The 23143-nt window shown below is 38.0% G+C and overlaps 1 long non-coding RNA gene across 1 annotated transcript in view; it reads left to right on the forward strand.

Moving 5' to 3' along the window:
* Window positions 1–16903, forward strand: part of LOC129143475 (uncharacterized) — a 432563-nt gene extending 415660 nt beyond the window's left edge. The window contains exon 4 of the long non-coding RNA XR_010155488.1: window positions 16489–16903. This is a non-coding gene — a long non-coding RNA (uncharacterized LOC129143475). The remainder of the gene's footprint in view (window positions 1–16488) is intronic.
* Window positions 16904–23143: the final 6240 nt, after the last annotated feature.

A 23143-nucleotide genomic window follows, 5' to 3' on the forward strand; every position in this document is an offset into this window, starting at 1 on the left:
CACCCACAGCTGCTCCTTCCCCCAGGTGCTCTGTCCCAGGGAGGTGGGGATTTTATCTATAAGTCCCTGACAGGGGCTGCTGCCTTTTTTTCAGAGATGCCCTCTCCAGATAGAAGGGAATCTAGAGAGACAGTCTGGCCACAGCGGCCTTGCTGAGCTGTGGTGGGCTCCACCCAGTTCTAACTTCCTGGCAGCTTTGTTTACACTGTGAAGGTGAAACTGCCTACTCAAGCCTCAGCAATGGTGGTTGCCTCTCCCCCCACCAAGCTTGAGCGTCCCAGGTCGAGCTCAGACTGCTGTGATGGCAGCAAGAATTTCAAGCCAGTGGATCTTAGCTTGCTGGGCTCCATGGGGGTGGGACCCGCTGAATCAGACCACTTGGCTCCCTGGCTTCAGCCCCCTTTCCAAGGGAATGAATGGTTCTATCTCGCTGGCATTCCAGGCACCACTGGGGTATGAAAAGAAACTCCTGTGACTACCTTAGTGTCTGCCCAATTGGCCACCCAGTTTTGTGCTGGAAACCCAGGGCTCTGATGTCGTAGGCTCCAGAGGAAATCTCCTGGCCTGCAGGTTGCGAAGACCATGGGAAAACTGTTGTATCTGGGCCAGAGTGCACGGTACAGTCCCTAATGGCTTCCCTTGACTGGGAAAGGGAGTTTCCCAACCCCTTGAGCTTCCTGTGTGAGGCAACACCACGCCCTGCTTCAGCTTGCCCTCCTTGGGTTGCGCCCACTGTCCAGCCAGTCCCAATGAGATGAACTGGGTACCTCAGTTGGAATTGCAGAATTCACCCACCGGCTGTGTCGATCTTGCTGGAAGCTGCAGACCTGAGCTCTTCCTATTCGGCCATCTTGCCAGCAATCCCACATTTAGAGTTTTAACAGCTTTTTGCTAAAATAATCAATGATGAGATAAATATTTCTTCATGAATATCATTTTTGTACACAAACTAGTTATCTATAGGCAAGAATTATTTTTAAATGCCAGTTCTGCAGGCCACTTTAGTTGATAGTTTCCAGCTAAGTGAATAAATGGCTTTAATCTGTACTTTAGTAGACCAAAAAAAAAAGTATGGTCAGTAAGACATTTATAGCCCCAAATTACGATTTTTCCTGTCTTCTGTATGAAACTAATAAGTCCTCGTGTTTAGGGTGCAGATGTGGTTAGGCATGGTCATCAAGTTAGTTATCTTTTTTATTTCTTTTTTGAGACAGGATCTCACTCTGTTGTCCAGGCTGGAGTAAAGTGGCATGATCACAGCTCACTGCAGCCTCAACCTCCCAGGCTCAAGCTATGCTCCCACCTCAGCTTCTCAAGTAGCTGGGACAACAGAGGCTTGCAACCATGCCTGGATAATTTTTTTTTTTTTTTTAGTAGAGATGAATTCTGGCTATGTACCTTGGTTCGTCTCGAACTCCTGGGCTCAAATGATACTCCTGACTCAGCCTCCCAAAGTGCTGGGATTATAGGGATGAGCTACTGTTCCCAGTCCACATTAGTTATCTTGATCATTCTAGCCTCTTTCTATAAGAGATTAGAGGTGTGCTTTTCATGCTTCTCAAACTTTAATGCCTAGAGGAATCATCTAAGGGTTTTATTCAATGGCCCATCCTGCATTAGTGGATCTGATAGGAGCCCAGAGAGTCCACATTTCAGGCAAGCTGCAAGGCGACACCAACACTGCTGGTCCATAGTGAGTTGAGTAGAAAGGATGTGAGGATGAGCTGAGGAAGGAGACAATGGTGGGACCAGTGAGAAAGTCAATGGGCCAGAAACAAAAAGAACTGAGATTTAGATGCCAGTTTTCCACATGTTATTTGAGCTACAACTCCTCCAATTAGCTCCTGAAGTCTGTTTACCCAACTGTTAAATTGTAATAAAAATTCTAGTTTGCCTTTCCCACATCAGAGAGTTGAGCTGAGGCTCCCGTGAGAAGACATGCACACTCAATGTATGACGTGTGCGACAGTTAAACAAATATGTGAAGGTAATGCTATTGATTTTGTATAGTACCTTGTTTCTGGAAAGAGATTATGAGAGCAGTTAGAAACTCCTAAAGCTTAACCCAGTTTAATTAATCTGTAAAAGCCTAACAGCATACCGCAGTGTGTACACAGCAAGAGCTCAGCTGTATAGATTGCACAGAAAAAAAAAAAAGATAGAAGAAAAAAAAAACTGTTAACACTTGTGCCTGAAAGAGGAAATGACAATTACATGATTTTTTCTAATTCTTTATGATAGTTCTTCAGTTTTGTGTATTCTATAAATGTGTGTGTCTCTCTTTTATAAGACTCTAAAACTTTGGTCACTCTCCTCTCTATAGATTTGGAATATATTGTGGTCTTGTATCATCATAACAAATAAATAATAATGCACTAATATTAACTGAGTTCCTACCATATACTACACACTGGTCTAATCCTTTACATATGTGAGCTCTTCAGTGTAACTCTGTAAGTTATCCCCATAATTGCATCCCTATACAGCAGGGAAAAGCCTTTTTAATATACAAGTAAGATCTAATTTCTCCTCTATGTGAGATTCTCCAGTAATCTCCCACATCTTCATAGTCTACAAAGCCTGGTGGAAGCCAGCCCTGGCCTATCTCTTACCACTTATTTTCCTGCTGGGTCTTTCTTTTCCAGCCACAATGGTCTTGTTTCTGTTTCTAAATTTCATTAGCTTCATTCTCACCTTGGAGCTTTTGAAGTAGCCAAGTGCATGCACTGGAATATCCTACCTCCCCAACACACACAATTTAGATACATATTCAATTGTGGCTCTCTTAAATACAGACTTCAGTGAATTTACTTTTTAATGTGGTATCCCAACCTCATTGGTATTCTTAATATTTTAATTGAAATTAGTACTGTTTAAAATTAAATCATGTATTTGTTTCCTTGTTTTAGTTGTTTAATATATTTATTCTCCACTAGAATTTGAATTTTGGGAGGACAGAGATTTCATCTTACTTCTAGCTACAGACTTGATAAGGAAGAGGTGGTGGATATGGTGGACTCAGAGCTTATGGTTTTCTTTGCTTATCATGGAATCCAATTAGTTCAGGACTCAGGCTTGCATGTATGTATGTGTATGCATTTGGGGCAGTCCATGGGAAAGCACAAATGTGCCAAGTTTCCAATGTGAGAATATTCCTCAGGATCAAGGGGGTAGAATATAGAGAAGCGAAGTTTATTTTGTCATTCCAAATATTGTACCCCAATGTTACTAGGATGTAGTGAATGAAAGATAGTGTCAGAAGAATAGACAGTGTAAACACTTGTAGTACCTCTTTGCACATACCTTGCCATGCTTTTGTCAGGAACGAAGTGTTCTGCATACTTCCAAGGACACGAACAAATTTTAAAAATTGTTTATTATTGATAATTGAAATAGCTTTGGGTTGAATTAGTCAAAACATCTATTTTTACATTACGCTTTTACATTTTGGAACATTCTCTTTTCACCCTTCTCTATCTTCTGAATACCATACAACTTAAAAGTGTATAGCCGAATATAAAAATTCTACTTTGGAAGGCAGGGCACAGTGGCTTACGCCTGTAATCCCAGCACTTTGGGAGGCCAAGGTGGGTGGATCATAAGGTCAAGAGATTGAGACCCCCTGGCCAACCTGATGAAACCCCATCTCTACTAAAATATAAAAATTAGCTGGGCGTGGTGGTGCACACAGGTAGTCCCAGCTACTTGGGAGGCTGAAGCAGGAGAATTGCTTGAATCTGGGAGGCGGAGGTTGCAGCGAGTCAAGATGGCACCACTGCATTCCAGCCTGGCGACAGAGCGAGATTCCGTCTTAAAAAAATAAAAATTCGACTTCGGTTGTTTGTGGAAAGAGTTGACAGAACACTTTGTGAAAAATCTATCATAATTGAGAATTTTGTGTTAAACAAAAATACACCACTTATTGGCTTTCTAGGGCTTCTGGGATGCCTTAGAATGAAAATAATTTTTCCTAAACCTTACTGTGTACAGACTCAGGACACTGCTGAAATTTTAATAACAAAAGAGCTTTGCAAATTTTTTTTAGATGGTGATTCTATTATTTATCGGTCTTGAAGGTGAGCTGACCAGGGGAAGGATTTCTGTGACTATATTTAACTGTGTGGTTGGGAGTAGGATATTGAGGAAAGAAACTTCAAGGAAAAGAAGCAGAGAAAAATTTATAGGTTGGGAGGGTGAAGAAAAAACTAAAAGCAAATACTCTTGAAACTCAGCAAACTGCAACAAAAGGCTTCAAGTTATAGAAATTGCCTTTACATTCCTTTTGGCATCGTCTGCAGTGGGAGTAACTTTGAATTTTACTCAAAACTGAGTTTCAACTGGCATTTTTATTATGTTTACTTAACAGCATAAAAAGATGAGCAATGCTAGCATATTTATTTAGCATAAGATAGAGCCAGATATCCAAAACATACCCAAGAGTGGACTCCATATTCCAGGACTGAATGATAAATATATTTTAGTATCTATCACACTGTCAAAGTTTTCTTTGGCTTATTAAATTGCCTGAACAATTATGGATTGCTTTTGTCATGATGGGATGAATCTTCTAGACAGTTCTTAAAGTCTTTACAATTCATAAGCCACAGTAAACTCTTATTTATGTTTCTGCAAATCCTCCCATTAATTCAGTAGACCTTTCTCATAGTCTTTTGAACATCTAATAAGACATTGGTGGTTGTAACAGCTTTGAAGGTAAGTCATTTGTATTAACACACCTAAGTTTGCTGCTGGTATAGTTTCTGTTGAAGTGTATACAAATTGGAATGCAAGATAATTATCTTTGAACCTATACAGCAAAATAAAGTTTTAAATCTTAATGAAATGTGTAGATAGGATCAATCTTTACAGCTCCTTTCAAAACAAGGTTTTTAAAGAATATATTTATTGCAAGTGTCAGACAGCGGTAATAATCTTACCTCCCTCTTAGTGTTTTTATGACATTAAATGAAGTAGAGTAAGTATATCATTTGGGATTCCTTCAATTGCAAACAATGGAAAACCAAATTAATCATGATTTAAACACTTTAGGACTTGTTTTTTCATATAATGAGAAATCAAGCATATAGTATGACTACTGTAGGTGTTCAATGGTCCTATTAGGGACCCAGCTCTTCCATCTCCTCTCCCATCCAAAAGACCTTGGCTTTTAACTTCACATTCACAAGATGGCTGCTGCACTTTCTGGCACTGTGTTTGTGTTCTGGACAGAAAACATGGTAAAGGGTAAAGAATGAAAGCAGTGATGTCCAAGTCTGTCCTGTCGAAAGCTTTGCTAGATGCTCCAGCAATTGATTTCCACTATCAGGAAGTATATCACTTAAGCTGGGCAAGGTGGCACATGCCTGTAATCCCAGCACTTTGGGAGGCCAAGGAAGGCAGATTGCTTGAGCCCAGGAGTTTGAGACTAGTTTGGGGAATATGGCAAATCCCATCTCTACAGAAAAAAGAGAAATTAGCTACTCGGGAACCAGAGTTGGGAATGCTTCCTATGCAGTAGTTGTTTTTCTTTTTTTTTTTTTTTATTATACTTTAAGTTTTAGGGTATATGTGCACATTGTGCAGGTTAGTTACGTATGTATACATGTGCCATGCTGGTGCGCTGCACCCACCAACTCGTCATCTAGCATTAGGTATATCTCCCAATGCTATCCCTCCCCCCCTCCCCCACCCCACCACAGTCCGCAGAGTGTGATATTCCCCTTCCTGTGTCCATGTGATCTCATTGTTCAATTCCCACCTATGAGTGAGAATATGTGGTGTTTGGTTTTTTGTTCTTGCGATAGTTTACTGAGAATGATGTTTTCCAATTTCATCCATGTCCCTACAAAGGACATGAACTCATCATTTTTTATGGCTGCATAGTATTCCATGGTGTATATGTGCCACATTTTCTTAATCCAGTCTATCATTGTTGGACATTTGGGTTGGTTCCAAGTCTTTGCTATTGTGAATAGTGCTGCAGTAAACATACGTGTGCATGTGTCTTTATAGCAGCATGATTTATAGTCCTTTGGGTATATACCCAGTAATGGGATGGCTGGGTCAAATGGTATTTCTAGTTCTAGATCCCTGAGGAATCGCCACACTGACTTCCACAATGGTTGAACTAGTTTACAGTCCCACTAACAGTGTAAAAGTGTTCCTATTTCTCCATATCCTCTCCAGCACCTGTTGTTTCCTGACTTTTTAATGATCGCCATTCTAACTGGTGTGAGATGGTATCTCATTGTGGTTTTGATTTGCATTTCTCTGACGGCCAGTGATGGTGAGCATTTTTTCATGTGTTTTTTGGCTGCATAAATGTCTTCTTTTGAGAAGTGTCTGTTCATGTCCTTTGCCCACTTTTTGATGGGATTGTTTGTTTTTTTCTTGTAAATTTGTTGGAGTTCATTGTAGATTCTGGATATTAGCCCTTTGTCAGATGAGTAGGTTGTGAAAATTTTCTCCCATTTTGTAGGTTGCCTGTTCACTCTGATGGTAGTTTCTTTTGCTGTGCAGAAGCTCTTGAGTTTAATTAGATCCCATTTGTCAATTTTGTCTTTTGTTGCCATTGCTTTTGGTGTTTTAGACATGAAGTCCTTGCCCATGCCTATGTCCTGAATGGTAATGCCTAGGTTTTCTTCTAGGGTTTTTATGGTTTTAGGTCTAACGTTTAAGTCTTTAATCCATCTTGAATTGATTTTTGTGTAAGGTGTAAGGAAGGGATCCAGTTTCAGCTTTCTACATATGGCTAGCCAGTTTTCCCAGCACCATTTATTAAATAGGGAATCCTTTCCCCATTGCTTGTTTTTCTCAGGTTTGTCAAAGATCAGATAGTTGTAGATATGTGGCATTATTTCTGAGGGCTCTGTTCTGTTCCATTGATCCAAATCATGAGTGAACTCCCATTCACAATTGCTTCAAAGAGAATAAAATACCTAGGAATCCAACTTACAAGGGATGTGAAGGACCTCTTCAAGGAGAACTACAAACCACTGCTCAAGGAAATAAAAGAGGATACAAACAAATGGAAGAACATTCCATGCTCATGGGTAGGAAGAATCAATATCGTGAAAATGGCCATACTGCCCAAGGTAATTTACAGATTCAATGCCATCCCCATAAAGCTACCAATGACTTTCTTCACAGAATTGGAAAAAACTACTTTAAAGTTCATATGGAACCAAAAAAGAGCCTGCATCGCCAAGGTAATCCTAAGCCAAAAGAACAAAGCTGGAGGCATCACACTACCTGACTTCAAACTATACTACAAGGCTACAGTAACCAAAACAGCATAGTACTAGTACCAAAACAGAGGTTTTTCTAAGCATTTTATCTGCATTATCTGAATGAAGTCTTGCAATAACACTATGAAGCAGGTAAAGTGATTGTGATACCACGATTTTATGGGTTAGTGGCCTGAGGTGTAGAGAAGTATGGCAGTGGCTAAGCTAGGGTTTGGCATCCAGAATCTCTGCTCTTAACCACTACATTAAACTGTGTATTCCAGACTATTTCCTGAGATATAAGTCTATAGAACTTTAATACATGAGGTAAGAGAAACGTTACTCAAAATTTCTTTTACAAGTGGAGGAATTGGAGGCCTGAGAAAGAACGGCGGTGCTGAAGGTCACCAGGATTTTTTAGTTAAAAATGGCTTGAACATGGAAATGAGACTCCTTACATATAGTTCACTGTTCTTTTCTCTAGACTATGAGACATTCTTAGTTAATTTCCAGGTCAGCTGTGAAAAGAATAGTCACACTTATTATCAGAATGATTAATCATCATTTCAAGTATATATAAAACTTGCAAAACTGTTTTTGTCCAGTTGTTTTTATGAGCTTCTTTTGAATAGTCAGATAAATAAATGTTTGGCAGAAATTTTCCATAGGTGATTCTGCGTATTTTACATTGCACCATATCAGGAGGCCATAAAATCAGCCAGTGATGCTAATTTTCATAAACTAAAGTGGTGCCAGCAGACTTTTTTCTAGTCTAAGGCTGTATTTTTCCCCTTGCAATGAATAAATACTCTGGAAGGGGATGGAGGGATTTCTTTGGTCCTGGCCTAGGAACTGGCTCTGCAACAACCTTATGATATGGACAAGAGGCAGGGCAATGCTGGGTAGAAAAGTGTGGGGTCCATGGCTAGAGTTCCACCCTCAAGACTGGACCTACAGCCCTAAATGAGAACTTCATATCCCTGTTTTCTCACCTGAATGTTGCCTTTTGGCCCACCACATGCCCTATCCTGTGCCCATAAAAACCCCAGGTTCCACTGACAGAAGAAGAGAGTGGTGTGGCAGAGAAGGACAGAAGGGAGAAGTGTCTGAACATCAAGAAGAGAGGAAGCATGGAGAGGAGTTTGGCTGGGGACGGTCCGAGAGGAGTTTGGCCAAACTCCAGGGAAAGATCACCTTCCCACTCCATCCCCTTTCCAGCTCCTCATCCCACTGAGAGCCACTTCCACCTCTTAATAAAATCTCCACATTCACCATCCTTCGAATCCATGTGACCTCACTCCTCTTGGGCATTGGACAAGAATTTGGGATGCCCTAGGTGTGGGAACCCAAAAAGGCTGTCACGCTCGCCCTTTGCCCTCGCTGACAGAGGGCAGCCAACCCATGCAATGAGACAAAAGGCCCACTGAGCTGGTAACATGCCTTCTGGGACTCTGGGGGGGTCACAAGGCACCACCTCCCATAAGACGGAGCTAAAAGATCATTGTAACACACTTTGACACTGCCACCAGAGAGAAGTGGCTGGCAGTTCCAATGTTCATTTGCTCCTTTTCCCGCACCCATCTGCTTGCATGTTCCCTCCCATAAGGGGTTGAGACTGGCAGCCGAGTAAACAAGCCACCTCTGTCACAAGTCCCATGAAGAGGTAAAGGGAACTCTCCTGTTTCACTGGCATCGAATAGTTTTAGTATCTTTTGGTTGTCCTTTGCTCAATCAATCATTTCTTGGGTATTGTAAAATGGTGACTTTTTAATACTATTTGTCCTTCTATTTTATTGACTGAATTTCCTATAAAGAAGCACTTCACCTCATTAACTAAGGGTAAAATATAGCTTCTTCTAAAAAAGCAGACTGAATACTTATTTCCATTTGATTAAAAATATTCAAGGTAAAAATTAATATAACATTGCTTCCAAGGAGATTTAAGTTTTTGTCTTTTGGTTTTTGTTTTTATTTTCTTGTCTCCCATTTTTCTTTTTTTCCAAAAAGCATCACTCTAGACACATGAGCTAGTATTTATTCAATATGTTGCAATCAAACTTCCAGGAAATGAAGAAAGAATAAAAATGCTAAAAGACAGACAACATGAGACAATTCTAGATGTAAGATGTTCTGCAAAATAACTGTTTTGCTCTGTACCAAAAGTCAATATAATGAGAAAGCAAATGGATACCTGTCACAGGATAATATAGACCAAAGGGAAATAATTTAATTCAATGAATGGTTTTCATAGTTGTCCAAAGTCAAATGGGTTAAAATTGAATGTTGACTATATATTAACTATTTAAAAAATTACTGTTTTATTTGTGATATGATAGTGACATTGTGATTATGTAGGAGAATACCTTTGTAAGGAAGGCATCCTAAAGATATTATGGATGAAGGATTATGATATGTGCAGCTTACATAAATTCTATAAAATAAGTTTGTTAACACACAGTCACAATACTTAATGTGGCATATCAAAATATGGCAAAATGTTAAGCATTGAATTTATTTGTAGAGTATATAGTGATCATTATTTTATTAATTCACTTTTTTCTTAATGAGAAAATTTATTTTAAACGTTTTAGAGAAAAATAGATGGCTATGGTTGCTTTGGAAATGTAGGATACTTTCTTAATTTTATAGTCTACAGCAGTGTTTTCTGAAATATGTGTTTTGCCTTGTTTGATTGGTTCAATATTCACGTAGAGAGGGCTGGAACCCCTGTCTTTACTTTAGGTAGGATAGATTTTAATCTAATTTATATTTTGGGAACCTCCTTACGATTTTATTTCTAAAAATTATAATACTTTTGGAATGAAGTTATCCATTTAGTCACAAGATCCTTGATGAAATTTTCCTCAACTGGCCAATGTTTTGCATACCTGATTAAGAGTCTTATAATAGAGATTGGCAATGGACCAGATGGCAAATATTTTAGTCTTTGTTAGCTACACAGTCTCTCTTACAACTACCCAGTGTGGCCTCATTAGTGGATGAAGCAGCCATGGAAAACATGCAAATGAAAGGGTGTGGCTGTGTTTCAATAAAACTTTATTTACATATATAGTTAAGTGACCTGATTTAGTCTGAAGAAAGTGTGCAGATGCTTGTCAATCACATCAAAACATAGGGACAGTTTTGTGATGTGATACCATGACTCCTTCTTTCTCAGGAACTGTGCACATGTTGCTACCTTTCTCTGAAAATTTCTCACCTCTCCTCGCACCTAGTTAATTATTTCTCATTTTTAATTTCTCCCCATAAGCATCTCATCCCCCCAAAAAAACATTCCTTGATTAGGTCAATTCCTGAACTGCATGATTTTATCTTTCTCACAGCATTCATAACAATCATGCATTTATATCACTAGTTGATTAACTCTTAAGATTATTGATTAATGATCGTCTTCTAGGATGGAAATTCTTGAGGACAGGAACAGTTTCTGTTTTGCTGTATTGTTGTTGTTGCTATTGTTTGTTTATCGATTTTCTTTGGCCTTTTTTCACTGTTTTATCACCAGACTAGGAGAATACCTGGCACTCAAGTATTAGTTGAATGGATTAGGTGATTGCCTTCCAGGCCTAGCTGCTATTATACTGTGGATATAAAGAATAAGACAGAAGTTTAAAAGATATTAATGGACATATTAATTTGTAAGCTAAGTTATTTTTCTTTTCGAATCCATTGTCTTTTAAATGCCGGTGAAACAAAAGCATAAGAAATGTGGTATGAAACCTGTTAGTTAGCATACTAATGGTTTAGCTGAATCCTGGGAATGTTCTAAATTTCTCACCATATTTAAAAATAGTTCGGGGCTGAGTGCGGTGGCTCACGCATATAATCCCAGCACTTTGGGAGTCCAAGGCAGGTGGATCATTTGAGGTCAGGAATTTAAGACCAGCATGGCCAACATGGTAAAATCCCGTCTCTACTAAAAATACAAAAATTAGCTGGGCATGGTGGCATGCGCCTGTAATCTCAGTTACTCAGGAGTCTGAGGCAGGAGAATTGCTTGAGCCTGGGAGGTGGAGGTTGTGGTGAGTCAAGATCACGCCACTGCACTCCAGTCTGGGTGACAGAGTGAGACCCTGTCTCAAAAAAAAAAAAAAAAAAAGAAAGAAAGAATAAGAAAATAGTTTTAAGCTTGAGTAATGAAGTCTTAATGAATTATATGTGACTTAAGTTATTTGAGTTTTCTTCACAGAGGACATTGGCTTATTTCTTGTGTTATATAGAACAAAGTTCGAATTCTATGAAGTGATCCCTCAAACCCCCTAATATCTGGTCCCAATAATTAACCAGTTATTTTGTTGTTCTAATACATCTTCTGCTTCTGTCAAACTGGCTTATTTGTTTCTTGAATCGTATCTTTGGGTTTTCCCAACTTTGTGAAACTGGCTTATTTGTTTCTGGAATCTTATCTTTGGGTTTGTCCAACTCTGTGACTTTCTATATTCTGAACCTTTCCGTGAATTTATTGCCTCCATTATCTTCTACTGTCTAATTTAATTCAACTGCTCGTTTTTCATGTGACTATTTTCCAACCAAAACATAAATTAATTTTACAAAATTATTTTATTGTTTAGTTTTGTCACAATCAGTTATGCAATAAATGTTGTACAGTGGACACTTCATGAAAATATTTTGAATATTGGGTTGCTTCATGAGGGCTATCCAGATGATAAAGCTGGTAATAGCTCTCATCTGTGATATATATGGTAAACATGTTTTTACCAACCTGTGTGTTAGGAGTTATTAAGAAATTATTTTAGGCAGATAGAGAGGAAAAGGGGTCCTTGGGAAGCTTTCGTTTTTTAAAGCATCTCCAGAAAAGTTTCTTGTAAAGCCCAGGCTCTTAGATCCAGGCAGGCAAACTTTGGTATGCAAATACCAGCCATTAGAAACTGGGTCCACCCAACATGGCTATTAGGAGGCCTTCTTGCCCTTGCCCAGCATGTCCTTGGCAACATGGCCACCCCCACATATCCCCACGTGTGTAGAACATCATGGCACCCCACATTTGCAGATTAAAAGAGTAGGGTGGGAGGGCCAGCTCTTTTGCGGGCTACATGAATGACATGCCTAGTCAAACCAATCCCCTGAGCCCTATGCAAATCAAACACTGCTTCCTCTAGCCTCTGCATGTATACCTGGCTGGTGTCCCTGGCAGGTGGGGACCTCATCTTTCAGCTTTGGAGCCCCCTTCCCTCTGTGTCTGTACAGGGGAGCTTCTTCTTTCTTCCTTCTCCCTTCCTTCTTGCCTATTAAACTTTCCACTCCTTAAAACCACTCCGTGTGTGTCCCTGTCATTTTACCTAAACCGGCATGAGGACCAGGAACCCTGGTGTTCCTCCACTCATTGGAGCCATATCACCTGGACTATCCTGCAGTTAAAACATAATTAAACTAGAATCAGTCTTTGTCATTAAGCTTAACTTATATAAATATCTGTCTGCTGATTTTTATATTTTTAATTAAAATTAAGATTTAATATAATGTTGGTAACTTTGAGGTGATAAAACATCTGTGAAGGTGATGGCAGTTCTGCAGTTGGTCTGCATAAGATTTACTGTTTCTGAGATGAGAAATAATTACAATATTTCCCGAAAATAAGTCTGTTTGTCCATTTAAAACCAAAAACCATATCAAAATGAATAGAAAAGGTCAATCTTGTTAAATTGAGCACAGTCCAAATGAGCTAAATTTCATTTTCTACCACACTCATTCTTCTTTAATGAGCAGAAAAATGAAAATGTGTTTTTTTTTTTTTGCTTCTTAATGGAGCATGAAGAAAGAAAGGGAGAAAAAACTCAGAGGCATTTGTTTTCCTATGAATCTGTTGAGATAAGATGATCCATCTCATAAGATGATCCATCTCTGACCTAAGCTACTCCACTAATTGGGGGTGGGGAGTTTGGGAAAAGATCAGTGCCTTTTTTGAGTTATTTTTAAATGATTTACTTTTTATTGAATTCTGATTTCAGAAGGTCACTTTGTTTTTGTTGACTTGGATTCTGTATCTCTGAGGAGAATTTAAAGTATTATAGTAATTTGAGATGATTTCCTAAATAATTTAAGTTAAAGCACTAGCTATTGAAAACAGTATCAAGTTAAGGTAACTGATAACTGTCTGATCCTTGCATTTGAAGATAAACTTTAATAGAGTGTGAGTGTGTGTTGTGTGTGTACATAGTCATCATAAATCTGTGTGATACTCTGTAGCTTTTATTCTTGTAAATCTCTTAAAATGGATGCCATTGTAAATTGCTTTAAGAAATGGTAAACACAAACTTGAAGTTAGGATTTAAAACGTATCATATCAGGGCACAGTGATAAAAATGCCCTAGTAAAGTTCAGTATATGAAGTGGGCAATAGAGGAAGCTAATCCTAGATTGCAAGCTGGACTGCATCATGAAAAGTATAGATGCAAGAAGGACAAATTTTAGTTTTTAGAGGGTTGTGAATTATTAGAGTTGGTAGGAAAGGACAGCGATGTTATTGAATACTTATTTTAGCACAATTAATCTGAGGGTGACCTAGAGAATAACGTGGTGTGAAAGCGCTGGGGATGCACGTAAGTTCTCAGTGTGATCTAGCAAAGATGAGCTCTCAGCATGATCTAACAATGGTAGGAAGAGGAATGACTGAACTAAACAACATTTAAAAGAAAGACATGAAGTCTTGGCTATTACTTCATGTTGAAAATAAGGAAGCCCGCAAACAATTTGGGCATGACTGATTTTTCTATAGCTGCAGTGACGAGTAAACTGCCAAGCAAACAACTTGTTCAATCGATCATGCCCATCAGGCAACAGCAGAAAACACACTGATAAAGTCAACATGCATTTTCTTCCACACTTTCACATCTGTTAGCAACCCAACTGCAAACAAATTCTTCTACCAGATTCCATAGTAGATCATCAGTTTGCTCTGCCAAATGAAACAATTCCTGGTCACCATAGTTCACCTTTGTTTCAGCAATAAGCCTTTTTGGTTTCAAATTCTGAGTGGTGAACTCTTTCTTTGGTAATGGTTTCTACATTTTATCAATGCCTTGACATTCTGTCATGTTTCTTTGCATTTAATTATTAAACTTCTCAAAACAATGTTTTGTAGTCGATGCCTTTATTTTCTTAGTATCTGTTTCCTCCTCATTTGTATACAGTGGAGCTGCCTAACACAATCTAAACATTTAATTCTTGATGAATGATATTCAACATTTTTAAAATTAACTTGAACCTACTTTTCACCAACTTGAACTCTCATTACACACTTTATTCAAGTTAAACTAGACTATTCTTCCCTATTTTAAGATGCTACATGGAGTAGCTCTTGCATGTTTTTTACCAGCATTCTTCTCTCCTAGAATGCCCTCCTCCTAGTTTCCACATAAATCCGGTCTATCTCACCTCCTACCTGTTCCTTGAGGCAGCCTCTGACTCCAGATTTAAACAACTCCTTACTCCTAATAACACTTGTATTAGTTTTCATGGGTTGCTGTAACAAAATACCACAGACTGGTGGCTTCAACATCATAAATTTATATTCTCACAGTTCTGGAAGTGAGACATCCAAGGTCAAAGAGCCGGCAGAGTTGGTTTCCTTCTAGGTTTCTTTCCTTGGCTTGCAGATGGCGTCCCTCTTGCTGCTTCTTCACAAGGTAGTCCCTCTGTGCATATGTACCCCAGGTGTCTCTCTCTATGTCCTAATCTCTTCTTATAAGGACCCAGTGATGTTGGATTAGGGCCCACACTAATGGCCTCATTTTAAGCTCATTACCTCTTTAAAGGACTTACCTCCAAATACAGCTACATGCTAAGACACTGGGTATTGGAGCTTCCAACATATACACTTTAGCATGGTGGGGAGAACGTTATTCAGCCCAGAAAAACAGTTATATAAAATGACTGGTTCCCTGAGCTTGTGATTTAATAGACAAACACAGTTTGCCAAAAGCAGACCCCTCTCACACACAAATAAAAATATGAAGGTCACTTAATGTTGCTAACATTCTTTTAAACATAATTTCTGATGAACAAATCATCTGATAATGCCATCATTTTATAACCTGCATTACAGCATCATAATTATCATGGAAAGCATGAAATGAATTGAACTTTATGAAAACCTAACTACATTGTTCTTATTTTTGTCATTCTGCTATAGACCAGTGAGAACTTTATCGTAAACCAGCTCTAGTCACTGGTTATCATCTGGGAAGCACCAATGCATAATAGTCATTTTTAATAATCACCTATGATACACTTATTTATAATACTCGTGTATTTTTATATATGTATATACAGTTGACCGTTGAACAACACAGGTTTGAACCATGTAAGAACACTTGCATGTGGATTTTTTTCAATACAAGTTACACTAAGTGTGCCTGGCTCTCCTGCCTCCCTATCTCCTCTACCTCTTCCACTTTTGTCACCCTGAGACAGCAAAAACAGCTCTACCTCTTCCTTCCCCTCCTCAGCTCCTCAGTGTGAGGATGATGAGGATGAAGATCTTTATGATGATACACTTCCACTCAATGCATAGTAAATAATTTTCTCTTCATGATTTTTAAAATAATATTTCCTTTTCTATAGCTAACATTATTGTAAGAATACAATATGTAATATATACAGCATACAAAATGTGTATTAATCAATGGTTTATGTTATCGGTAAGGCTTCTGGTCAAAAGGAAGCTATTAGTAGTTAAGTTTGTGGGTAGTCAAAATTTTATACACAAATTTTCTACTGCATACGAGTTCAGAGCCCCTAGCCCCTGCATTGTTCAGGAGTCAACTGTAGATATGTATATTTCTGTCTATATATTTGTGTCTCTGGGGTCATTGAGTTGTCACTGGCTTCCAAAATTCATAATCGGTCCTAGTAACTACAGATCTAAAGCAAAATTTGGGGTACTTCCTGGGGATCTCCTTTTCTGTCATCTTTGACACCCTTTCTGAAGTTTTTAATATCCTCCATTTCTAATGTTTGAAACTGAGAGGCAAAGCTGGAATGCTCGTTTTTGAACATTCCCCACCTCTGTCTTCTGTCAGTCTCTCTTTCTCATCATTCCCTCTGAGGCTCTACCTGACATCTTCCTAGGTGATATTTTCCTTCCTATTCATGGGATAAATATGATATCAGAACTTCAAGGAATAAAATCACATCACTGGTGAAAGAAAATGGGTTGGGAGGTGTTATTAAAACATTATGTTCTTCGTTTTTTAAATTGTTAATTATTTTATCTTCACAGAGGGATTACTTTCCTCACTTTGTTATATATCCTGGAAGCTATGAACAATGATGCTTCTTCATACTCTTCAACCTTATCATGATACCTTGCACGAAGCAGGAGCTCAACTAATTTGGGTTGAGGCCAGAATGCCAATAGTGAGCAAAAAAGGATGATATTTGACACTTGGCATTGAATACCTGAATCATGATGTCCACATAACTACAGCTGTGCACCACATAATGATGTTTTACTCAACAACAGACCACATATACAATGGTGGTTTCATAAGGCTATAAAGGAGCTGAAAATTTCTTACCACCTCATGTCCTCATGTCATAGTGCAACATATTGCTCTTGTGTTTGCAGTGATGCTGGCATAAACAAACCCACTGTGCTTTCAGTTGTATAAAACTGTAGCCCATACAATCATGTACAGTACATAATACTCAATGATGATAAACTAAATGACTATGTTACTGGTTTATGTATTTACTATACTATACTTTCTGTCATTATTTTAGAGTGTTCTTCCACTCGTTAAAAAAAAAAAAAAGTGTACTATAAGACAGTTTCGGGCAGGTCCCTCAGGTGGTATTCCAGAAGAACGTATTATTATTATAGGAGATGATAGCTCCATGCATGCTAATCCCGCTAAAGAATTTTCAGTGTGACAAGATATGGTGGTGGAAGACAGTGATATAGATGATCCTGACCCTGTGTAGGCCTAGGGTAATATGTCTGTTTGTGTCTCTGTTTTCCACAAAAAAAGTTTAAAAAGTAAAAAGTAATTAACAGAAAAAAGCTTATAGAATAAGAATATAGGCCAGGCGTGGTGGCTTATGCCTGTAATCCCAGCACTTTGGGAGGCTGAGGCGGGTGGGTCACAAGGTCAAGAGATTGAGACCATCCTGGCCAACATGATGAAACCCTATCTCTACTAAAAATACAAAAATTAGCTGGGTGTGGTGGTGCATGCCTGTAATCCCAGCTACTCGGGAGGCTGAGGTAGGAGAATCACTTGAACCTGGGAAGTGGAGGTTGCACTGAGCCAAGACTGTGCCATTGCACTCCAGCCTGGGCAACAAGAGTGAAACTCTGCCTCAAAAAAAAAAAAAAAAAAAAAAGGAATTAAAAAAAAGAATATAAAGAAGAATATAAAGAAAGAAAAAATATTTGTGTATAGCCGTATGTGTTTATGTTTTAAACTGTCATTACAAAAGTATCAAAAAGTTTTAAAAAGTGTATAAAGCAAAAAGTTACAGTAAGCTAAAATTTATTGTTAAGGAAAGAAAAATATATTTTTAATAAACACTGTAGACTAAGGGTACAGTATTTATAAAGTCTACAGTGGTACACAGTAATGTCCCAGGCCTTCATATTCACTCACCACTCACTCACTGACTCATCCAGAGCAAATTCCAGTCCTGCAAGCTTCATTCATGATAAGTGTCCTATACATGCATACCATTTTTCAATCTTTCATATCGTATCTTTATGGTACTTTTTCTATGTGTAGGTATATTTACATACACAAGTACTTACCACTGTATTCCAGTTTTCTAAAGTACTCAGTACAGTCACATGCTGTACCAGTTTGTAGCCTAGGAACAACAGGCTGTACCATACAGCAGAGATGGAGTAGGCTATGTATTCTAGGTTTGTATGAGCACCTTCTATCATGTTCACACAATGATAAAATTGCCTAAAAATTCATTTCCTAGAACATATCCCCATTGTTAAGCAAGGCATGACTGTATATGGTGACTGGGAAAATAAATTCCTATTTGGAATTTATTTATGCCAAAGAAATGAAATAAATATATGGAAGTTCTTCTAGGCTGTAACTTGCCATTCATAGTTTTATCCCTATGAAAAAGAAAATGAAATAAAGCAAATATCAAGAATCACATTAATGAATCATACTAATTATCTATTTGAACAATAACTTAGTGTTTTATGGTGTACACAACAATTATTTCAAATAAAATGATTTTTTATTTTGCATCCATTTATATTTGGCATATTTTTGACATTTTTCAAGAAGCAAAAATGGTACATTTTCTGTGGACATAGCTTGGGAAGAAAACTTAAGTCCAGTGGCCAAAAAGGAAATAGGTGTTGAGACAAGAATAAAATACCAATGCTTCCTTTTATATTTGTGCATTGAACCTATTTTTTTTAATTCTATAAGCCATTTTTCAGATGTCACCAAAGTTTAAACTGCTACTGGGTATAAAATTTAAAATAAATTGCCTTTGGAAAACTCTAAAAACTAAAAAAAAAAAAAAAAAAACAACAAAAAAACTAGGTTTGGCTTAGTTGGACCCAAAATGGGTTTTTAAAACATCAGTTGAAAAATAGACTTCTCGTCTTAGTGCTGTTATTGTATGTGTTTTAATAGCTTCTTTTAAAAAATTTCCTCTGGAATAATATTCATTAACTTTCACACTGAATTTTTACAAATTATTATTTTTATTACTTTGGCATGTGTCTATACTTTAGTTAGGATGAGTTGCTACTATTACAAGGAATTGCTTTAGAAGGATTCTGAAAGCTAGCAAATTAAAAATCTGCAAAGTAGGCTGGAAGGCTAGAGACCCAGGAGAGGCAATACTGCAGCTCTAATGTGAAGACTGTCAGGCTCGAGGCCTAGGATGGCAAATGCCGCAGTTTGAATCTGTAGGCTATCTGCTAGAGAATTCTTTTTTGCGCAGGGGAGCCTGGTCATTTGCTCTATTTAGGCCTTCAACTGATTGGATGAGGCCCACCCACTTTATGGACGGCAACCTCATTTACTTGGTGACCAATTTAAATGTTACCCTCATCTACAAATGCCCTCACAGAAACACCCAGAATAATGTTTGACCAGATATTTTTGCACCCCATGGCTCAGAGAAGCTGACACATAAAATTAAACATAGTAGGTAAGGTATGATTTTACAGGTTCATGTTACATGTCCGCCAAGAAAGCTATGAAAAATTTTATTTTATAGCAGCATGATTCGTGAAGCCAAATGAGATAAAATTATGTTTTTAGTGGTAGTCTTGTTTGGATGAATAAATTCTTTTCTAAGAGAAAGATAGCAATTCTGTTTATTTAGTATGTTACAGTTTACAAGGCACTTTCACATATGTTAGCACTTTTTATCAGTCAGCACCATTCTCTTCAAAGCTTTGGCTGCAGGCCCTGCTACCAAGTTATGGACTGTATCTATCACAAGCAAAGTAAAGTTCGGTGTTGTATTTGTTCTCATGCTGCTAATAAAGACATACCTGAGACTGGGTAATTTGTAAAGGAAAAGGTTTAATTGACTCACAGTTTCACATGGTTGGGAAGGCCTCAAAATCATGGCAGAAAGCAAGGAGTAGGAAAGTCACGTCTTACATGGTGGCACACAAGAGACAGCGTGTGTGCAGGGGAACTCCCCTTTATAAAACCATTGGATTTTATAAGACGTATTCACTATCACAAGAATAGCACAGGACAGACCTGAGCCCATGATTCAATTACCTCCCACCGGGTCCCTTCCATGACATGTGGGAATTATGGGAGCTACAATTCAAGATGAGATTTGGGTGGGGACATAGCCAAACCATATCAAAGGTAAAATAATTATGCAAAGAACTTGATAAATATAGAAACCAATGTGAGCAATTTAGCCAAACAAAACCCCATCTTTAATTGATACTTATTCTCTCTCAATTATGTGGGAAAATATCTCAGCTTGACTGTCATTTTGCAGAAGATGGTGATATCTGTATTGGAACATCTTCATATTCAACTTCAAATCTACAACATCTAGAATCATGACTGGAGCATAGTCGTTAAATGAAAGTGTTGTGGATGATAGTGAATCAATTCATGATCATAATAACTCAAGAAATTTATTCTTCATTCCCTTTAAATAAAACCTAAAATAATACTAGTTCTAGGTGTGCGTGAATACTTGTTCATTTCTTGCAAAATTGTCAAAGGACTGGCTCCTTCTCCTGTCTTATATTTCATTTCTTTCTTAACCTTTTCCAATTTGGGTTTGACCTCACTACTCTTTTAGAGTGACCATTGTTTCCTAATGTCTAATTAAGTGGCTTCCTTTCATTCCCCTTTATTCATCTGCATCTCCACATGTAGACCCTCATATTTACTTCCTTGAGAAATATTTCTAAATGTATGTGTCTAAATCCCTAACGTTGAAGATGACTGAATCAGAAAATATTAACCTTGGCATAAAAGTTTGTTTTCTCTTGTATTCCCCTTTCCAGCAAAGGTGTTGCCATGCATTTATTATTAGCACATTAGAAATATCTCTCTTACTCCCTTCTGAACAATAGCTCAATTTATATCCATCATATTTCAAATCCAGCATCTCTCTGACCTACCTCCCCTATCTCTCTACCTTGCAACATTGATCCTGATTTATACCCTACATTTTTGTGTAAGTCCTTTCCAATGGTCTCTCTGCCTCTGTTTTCTCACTATCAATTCATTTTACATATTCCTTTATGGACATCTTTCTAAAGCATTAAAGGAGTATTAGACTCCTACTCAAAATATTTCACAGCTTTAAAAAAAATAAAACTACAGTGTGAGGTGGTGACAAGTTCATAGAAATAGAACATACAAGTTGTTTTCAATATTGGATATAAAACTGGAACAAATTTGACTTGAGGATGAGTCCCTAAAGTGTTGTCCTTAGAATCCTTAAGTTATATATGGCTAAGGACACCATGCATCCCAGAGCCTAAGTTAAAACTGATTTACTGTTAAGGGATCAACTCACCTCCACAATGAGGAGCATGAGAATTATGGAACAGGAATAAAGCATGGCATTATATTTACATTGTATGGGCAGATACACTAGTGATGTGTGCTTATGCTGATTTACCATATTGTAGTATACTGTGAGCTCATGTTTAAATATGACAATGTTTAAGCAACACGATCACCCACTTTGCCATATTCCTTCATTTTTCTTGAGTTAACATGACTGTTAAATAATTTTGTTGACTTTTGGATTATAGTACACATATTATAACCAGATGCTGCTAAAAGTAATTGGCAATTTGTTTTGGCCAAAACTAATTCAATGAAGAATTTATAATCATGAAAATCATTGTGACTTTTCAATGATATTCTTAATTTTGATCCATTCCCCACCTATCAATGGAAATATAGAATATTAACTTCATTTGTTATGTCAGCTATACTTTGTCCTAGAACATGTATTTTTGTTTGTAAACTCTTGCTTCTTACAATCTTTAGGATCTATTTGGATCATTAAGGAGTTGTCATTTTAGCATACAGAACTCTATTTCTCTCTATCCCACCCATGTCTACCCTCAGTAAAGATTCTTTATGTCAACTGGGTGAAAAGCCAGGTGGTGATTCTCCAGTACTTTTGCTGCTAGAGGAAGAAATGCAAGTTAAAGAGCAGCAATACTGCCTGGCCCTGAACCTTCAGGGCTTAAATAAAGAGCCTAGAATATCTTCTCAGCTACAGTAAGCCATTCTTACATTAAAACTAGCTCTTTAGATTTTAAGCAGTCTGATGTAGCCTCATTTTCTAACATTTAGAAGCTTAAGTGTCTTATTTTTTACCAAATACAGTATAGAATGTCAACAAGCTAAACACCAGATCAGTGCAGAAATAATATGGAATGGCAACCAAGAAAAAGGAAAAAAGAAAGTTTGTCAGGAGGCACTACAGTTGTCCCCCAAGTTTATTATTGCAATTGATCACATTTATGAAAATAACAGTTATAATGCAAGGAAGATGGTTACAGTATAATGTAAAGAACTCGCTCCATATACCACTTGACAACTTTATTTCCCCTACAAACTGGTGTTATGGTACATATAAGTTATTCTGTGGCAGGATACCACTGGTGGATTATGTTGCCATATGTTATTTGTTATAAAAATCACAATGATGTTACAGGCCATTTATTGAAATGTCTAAACACAACTGGGAAAAATGACTTTCTGTGCTAGACCAGCTGTATTTTCCATACTCATTTTGGCCATTGCTTCTCATTATCAGGTTTCTGGGAAGATCATTCTCTAGCTGACAGGCTTTCAGAACTGGAATTTGGGGGAATAAAACGAGGTAACAAATGACTATATTTAAATGTTGGAGCACAGAGTCCATTCTCTATTTCACATGGTAAATTTTCTCTTTCAATGAAGAGGTTTATCTGGCCCGGCACGGTGGCTCACACCTGTAATCCCAGAACTTTGGGAGGCCAAGGCGGGCAGATCCTCTGAGGTCAGGAGTTCGAGACCAGCCTGGCCAACATGGTGAAACCCCGTCTCTACTAAAAATACAAAAATTAGCTAGGTGCAGTGGTATGCACCTGTAATCCCAGCTAATCAGGGGGCTAAGGCAGGAGAATTGCTTGAACCCAGGGTTGGGCGGAGGTTACAATGAGCTGAGATCACACCACTGCACTCCAGCCTGGGCAACGGAGGGAGACTGTGTCTCAAAAAAATTGAGAAAGAAAAGAAAGAAAGAAAGAAAGAAAGAAGGAAGGAAGGAAGGAAGGAAAGAAGGGAGGGAGGGAGGGAGGGATTCTCTGGCCTTGAATTGCTTCTTTGTTCCTGATCTATTAGAAACTTTGAGAGTAGCTATTTAGACTTCATAATGTAAGCATCATAAACACTACTCCTCATTGA

This window comes from Pan troglodytes, chromosome 2 (genome assembly GCF_028858775.2).
Source record: "Pan troglodytes isolate AG18354 chromosome 2, NHGRI_mPanTro3-v2.0_pri, whole genome shotgun sequence".
NCBI classification, from domain to species: Eukaryota; Metazoa; Chordata; class Mammalia; order Primates; family Hominidae; genus Pan; species Pan troglodytes.